This window comes from Procambarus clarkii, chromosome 18, assembly GCF_040958095.1.
Source record: "Procambarus clarkii isolate CNS0578487 chromosome 18, FALCON_Pclarkii_2.0, whole genome shotgun sequence".
NCBI classification, from domain to species: domain Eukaryota; kingdom Metazoa; phylum Arthropoda; class Malacostraca; order Decapoda; family Cambaridae; genus Procambarus; species Procambarus clarkii.
This window is the reverse complement of record NC_091167.1, coordinates 47758346-47765434: the sequence shown is the minus strand read 5'-3', so window position 1 is coordinate 47765434 and position 7089 is coordinate 47758346. Positions and strand designations below refer to the sequence as shown.

General features: G+C 41.3%; 1 long non-coding RNA gene across 1 annotated transcript in view; it reads left to right on the top strand.

Annotated features, from left to right (window-relative positions):
- LOC138365937 (uncharacterized) overlaps positions 1–7089 on the top strand; it is a 30045-nt gene that overhangs the window by 685 nt on the left and 22271 nt on the right. The gene's annotated exons all lie outside the window — the stretch shown is intronic.

Sequence of the window (7089 nt, the reverse complement as noted above, 5' to 3'; positions counted from 1 at the left end):
TTTTCTCTGTTGATAATGCGTCTTTCTTTGTAATTCCTTACATTTGTTAAATTTTCATTCAATCAGCAAAAGTGATAGCATTATAATTATTTTCAAATTTAAAAGGAAATCGTTATCTAAGAGTAATTAACCTCAATTAGTTAGAAAAAAAATTATATATAAAATATGTATATATTAGAATCTATTGGAAGTTGTACTAATCTGTGCATACAATAAACCTGACATTGTGAGAGAGGGCTGAAATCTACAATAAGCCTTTCAGTGGAATAAAGTATAAAAGATGAGACGGGTCATCTATATATATTTAAATATATATATATATATATATATATATATATATCTATATATATATATATATATATATATATATATATATATCTATATATATATATATATATATATATATATATATTTACCCTTGTGCTAGAGGCAGTTAAAAAAATATATATATATAAATATATATATATATATATATATATATATATATATATATATATATATATATATATATATATATATATATATATATATATATATATATATATATACATATGTCGTACCTAGTAGCCAGAACACACTTCTCAGCCTACTACGCAAGGCCCGATTTGCCTAATAAGCCAAGTTTTCCTGAATTAATATATTTTCTCTAATTTTTTTCTTATCAAATTATAAAGCTACCCATTTCATTATGTATGAGGTAAATTTTTTTAATGGAGTTAAAATTAACGTAGATATATGTCCGAACCTAACCAACCCTACCTAACCTAACCTAACCTATCTTCATAGGTTAGGTTAGATTAGGTAGCCGAAAAAGTTAGGTTAGGTTAGGTTAGGTAGGTTAGGTAGTCGAAAAAATATTAATTCATGAAAACTTGGCTTATTAGGCAAATCGGGCATTGCAAAGTAGGCTGAGAAGTGCGTTCTGGCTACTAGGTACGACAGATATATATATATATATATATATATATATATATATATATATATATATATATATATATATATATATATATATATATATATATGAAAACGCTATATATATATATATATATGAAAATCAAATACTATATATATATATATATGAAAATCAAATAGCCTCGGCTATCACTTCCTTTTGACGGCCGTGATGGTCAAGCGGATTAAGGCGCCCTGTAGTTACCAGTTGCGTTGCTTCTGGGAGTATGGGTTCGAGTCATATATATATATATATATATATATATATATATTATTGGTTGCCCGGATGGTATCACAGTGAACCCCTGGAAGAATGGCAAGCAGTAGTTATGGGACTACACGTGCGTATCAACCCTGGCTAACACCTACATTGACCTCAGTGTTGCACAGCCAGATGGCGCTGCCACCCACAGGGAAGCAGCCAAATCCCATAAGTATAGAGAACTGGATCACCACTACAATTTTGTTCCCATTGCTTCTGAGACATTCGGCGCCTGGGGTAAAAGTGGCACCAGTTTTTTGAAGGAACTGGGTTCTAGGCTCATTGAAACAACAAGGGACCCTAGAGCTGCCATCTTTCTTTTCCAGCGCCTCAGCGTGGCGATACAGAGGGGAAAAGCGCACTGCATCCAGGGTTCCTGCCCGCCATCTGAGGAGCTGGAGGAACTCGACAACCTATGATAACCATCTTTGTAACCTATATGTAACTGCTTTTTTGTAACAAAGTTCAAATAAACCAAATATATATATATATATATATATATATATATATATATATATATATATATATATATATATATATATATATATATATATATATATAAATATATATATATATATTATATATATATTTAGACGATCATTGGTGCGGTGGTCACGGTACTGTGTACGTTTAGGGGTGATCCTGGACGGCATGGGTTCGAATCCTGGTCGGGTCAAAGAGTTCTTAGTGATATATGGCTTGCACGTTCATGCAGCTTTCTCACACACACACACACACACACACACACACACACACACACACACACACACACACACACACACACACACACGAAAATATGACCGAATAAATAAATAAATATGACCGAAATAGTAAGATTAATAATTCTAACACGAATTTTCTCAATCTTTCGTACATTACGCTTCACTGTTGGAGGTAAATCAAAAATCAATTCTCCAAAATTCATTTTTATTTCTAGTCTGACGCGACACGGGCGCGTTTCGTAAAACTTATTACATTTTCAAAGACTTTAGTTCACAAATACACAACTGAATAGAACTTACGTATCTCCGATTTTATATCTACATTTGAGTGAGGTGGAAGGGGTGATGTGGCATTAACACAAGACAGAACAAAATGTGGTATTAATAGGGTATTAATTTCATCAACACAAGACAGAACAAGAGTATTAATAGGGTATTAATTTCATCAACACCAGACAACAACTGACGATTTACTATAAAACCAGAAAAACGGCCAGCCTACTCATGAGAAACTCTCCAGACACAAAACAGAACGCTTTAAAAGAGACTAACGTCGTCTATGCCTTCAAATGCCCACTTGGGGACTGTAAGCTCCAAAAAACCCAGTATATAGGCAAGACAACAACATCTCTTTCTAGGCGTTTAACGATGCATAAGCAACAGGGCTCCATTAAGGAACATATAATCTCTTCCCACAACCAAACCATCGCCAGAGAAATCCTAGTAAACAACACAGAAATCATCGATAGATACAGCGATAGCAGGCGGCTTGACGTTTGCGAGGCACTACACATCAAGAAGTCAACACCAGCAATCAACAGCCAATTATTGCACAACTATATTCTACCCACCTCAAGACTCCGCTCCAATATAGAAGCATCAAGAAATATGGACCAATAGGCTTTCTACAAACACTTCTATTCAATATCCATTGCTTCGTGTTCTGTCTTGTGTTGATGAAATTAATACAACAATACAATACAATACAATTTTATTTAGGTAAGGTACATACATACAATAAATATTTACAAGGATTGTTTAACTTATAGGTATAGCTAGTACATACAATGCCTAAAGCCACTATTACGCAAAGCGTTTCGGGCATTACCCTATTAATACCCTATTAATACTCTTGTTCTGTCTTGTGTTGATGAAATTAATACCCTATTAATACCACATTTTGTTCTGTGTTGTGTTAATGCCACATCACCCCTTCCACCTCACTCAAATGTAGATATAAAATCGGAGATACATAAGTTCTATTCAGTTGTGTATTTGTGAACTAAAGTCTTTGAAAATGTAATAAGTTTTACGAAACGCGCCCGTGTCGCGTCAGACTAGAAATAAAAATGAATTTTGGAGAATTGATTTTTGATTTACCTCCAACAGTGAAGCGTAATGTACGAAAGATTGAGAAAATTCGTGTTAGAATTATTAATCTTACTTTTTCGGTCATATTTAATAATATATGTCTACAGGAAAGACTGCTACCAAAATATACTAATATATATATATATATATATATATATATATATATATATATATATATATATATATATATATATATATATAGGAGGGTACCACCTCTGGTGCAATTATAGGGACCCACAGCATCAGAGAAGGGAACACAGAGCATTCAGGGAAAAACTTGCCATTTATCTCTGAATACGTAAGAGTGTTCGCTTCTCCTACCACCCCCCTTTTTTATGGTGTACACTTTATTATGCAAGGTTATACAGTTACATATCTGATTTTATAAAAAAATTTAACATTAAGAGGACACAAAAAAAAAGTTCGCTTCCTAGTGGCTGTAGATTTCCTCGAACTCCTCCGACGCCGGGCAGGAACCGAGGATGCAGCGAGCATTCCCCGTCTGGATCGCGACACTGAGGCGCTGAAAGAGAAAACTTGCTGCTCTAGGGTCTCTTGTGATGTCAATGAGCTTGGAACCAAGATCCTTAAGAAACCTTCTTGCAGTCTCTCCCCATGGGCCTAGGGTCTCAGACCCTATTGGAACAAAGTTGTACCGATGATCTAATTGCCTGTACTTGGCTGACTTGTCTCTTTCTCTGCGCGTTGCCGCGGCTCCTGCTGTGCCGGCAGAGAGGTTAATGTATGTGGTTGCCAGGGTCAATACACAAGTATAGTCCCATGCCAACTGTCTGCCACCCTTCCACGGTCGCAGTGTGATTCCGTCTGGTCGGCCGGCAAAGCTAACAGTCACGGTTCAGTAGGTTGCGGGGCTCTCTCTCCACTGGACACTGAGCAGAGGCACGGCTTCTTTTAATGACGTCATTGACTTCGTCGTGTCTAGTGTGCCAACCACCAGATTTTCCACAGTGCAGGCCATGCAATCCATATTCGTCAGCATCTGCCTTGCCGCAAATACACCTGTGAACAATGTGGATAGGGGCAGCAAGACGGAGAGCGACTGCAATACGGAGCTCCTGCGGATCAAGACGTGTGCCTGTCGCAGACATAGGGACTGCCAAAAGGAAGTCGCCTGCATGGGGAGCCTGTACAGCTGTGAGGCGTGCACGATCACTGGGGGTTTTTGCTGCCTCCAGCAAAGCTGTGGCTTCTTTGTCTACAATGGGGCTGTCCCAACTGGATTCTTTCTTGGCTTTCGGCATGGCTGGTCTGAGTGCTGGGTCTGCCATGGCACCCCATTTCGTGTCACATTCTGTGTAGTGGGGGTCCTGGGGGTATATATATATATATATATATATATATATATATATATATATATATATATATATATATATATAGGGGGGTACCACCACTGGTGCAATTATAGGGACCCACAGCCTCAGAGAAGGGAACACAGAGCACTCAGGGAAAAACTTGACATTTAACTCTGAATACGAAAGAGTGTTCACTTCTCCTACCACCCCCTTTTTTTTTTTATTATGATGTACACTTTATTATGCAAGGTTATACAGTTACATATCTGATTTTATACAAAAAATAAACATTAAGAGGACACAAGAAAAAGTTCGCTTCCTAGAGGCTGTAGATTTCCTCGAACTCCTCCGACGCCGGGCAGGAACCAAGGACGCAGCGGGCATTTCCCCTCTGGATCGCGACACTGAGGCGCTGAAAGAGAAAACTTGCTGCTCTAGGGTCTCTTGTGGTGTCAATGAGCTTGGAACCAAGATCCTTAAGAAACCTTCTTGCACTCTCACCCCATGGGCCTAGGGTCTCAGACCCTATTGGAACGAAATTGTACCTTTGATCTAATTGCCTGTGCTTGACTGACTTTTGTTTTTCTCTGTGTGTCGCTGCGGCTCCTGCCGTGCCAGCAGAGAGGGTGATGTATGTCGTTGCCAGGGTGGATACGCAAGTATAGTCCCATGCTAACTGCCTGCCACCCTTCCACGGACGCAGTGTGATTCCGTCTGGTCGGCCGGCAAAGCTAACAGAGTCACGGTTCAGTAGGTTGCGGGGCTCTCTCTCCGCTGGACACTGAGCAGAGGCAAGGCTTCTTTTAATGATGTCGTTGACTTCGTCGTGTCTAGTGTGCCAACCACCCGATTTTCCACAGTGCAGGCCATGCAATCCATATTCGTCAGCATCTGCCTCGCCGCAAATACACCTGTGAACAGTGTGGATAGGGGCAGCAAGGCGGAGAGCGACTGCAATATGGAGCTCCTGCGGATCAAGACGTGTGCCTGTCGCAGACATAGGGACTGCCAGAAAGAAGTCCCCTGCATGGGGAACCTGCACAGCTGTGAGGCGTGCACGATCACTGGGGGTTGTTGCTGCCTCCAGCAAAGCTGTGGCTTCTTTGTCTACAATGGGGCTGTCCCAACTGGATTGTTTCTTGGCTTTCGGCATGGCTGGTCTGAGTGCTGGGTCTGTCATGGCACCCCATTTCGTGTCGCATTCCGTGTAGTTGGGGTCCTGTATCCCCGCTACATCACTCAGGGTGTCAGGTAGAATTTCCTTAACCAGGTCATCTGATGCTGAGGAGGAAGACAGGAAGGCTGGGACAGCAATTTGGGTGGCGGTGCGGACACCCAAGCCACCGAGCCTGACAGGAAGAGTGGCTTGTTTCCACTGGCATTCGTTGAGGGAGAGGTTAACAACTTTTTCCAGCATGGTCTTCAGTAGGAGGTCATACTCGTCAAGCTTTGGGTTGTTGTAAGATGGGGCGCACCTCAGAAAGTAGGTTAGCCTCGGAAGGGATAGGCATTTGGTGAGGAGATAAAAAGCATCGTGGGCATCGATGTCACCTATTCTGTCTTCCATCCTCCTAAGGTCTGCGATTTTCTTGTCGAGGATCTCCTCAATGGCGTTAGACCCGAGGGGAGCTCCAAGGAGGGTGCTGTTCTCGGCCCTAATGACATGGGCTCCAGGCAAGGCAGACCTTATTCTAGCTACGATGTCTGGGTTGGAGGAGACTACTTCACACTTGGAAGGGTTCAGGACGAGACCCAGGCTTACTTCTTGCTCCCTTATTTTCCTGATATCTGACAAGAGGTGGTCTACGGTGCCAGCTATAGTGCCATCATCCAAAAACCAGATGTTGAACTCGCTGGACAAGCTTTCGGTGATTTCTTTTAAGACTAAGCAGAAAAGAAGGGGAGCAAGAGGATCACCTTGCTGAACACCTTCACATGATCTGATTTCATGTTCACCAAAGAGCAGTTTTGACTCGCCACTGTAGCACGATAGTATGAACGGGTAGAGGGGCCGGAAATGGCGATGTACGGCACAAAGTACTGCATCTCTTCTTACCATGTTGAAGGCATTCTTAAAGTCCAGTTTGAGCAGGGCCTTTTCATCAGAAATGTTTGTGATGTATGCTCGTGCTGCATGGGCAGCCGCTTCACAGCCTTGGGGGATTCCAAATCCTAGCTGGATTGGTTTCAGCAATTCAGCCGCTTGCTGGCTGACTACCCTCGTAGCAGCCTTGGCAATCAGGCGTCGGAGAGTGTTGCCAACAGCGATTGGCCTGATTCCTTCGTCCTTCTTTTTGAGAGCACAGAGGGAGGCACCAAAAAAGAGAGGCCTGATGACCTCAGGTATCTCACCAGCCAGACACATGTTGACGAACCATGTGAGTTCCATAAGAAGATCTTGTGCAGCATCACCAACCGCAGGATTTAACATTTGCTTGATATGTTGAGGTTTTAACCCTGTAAAGCCGCC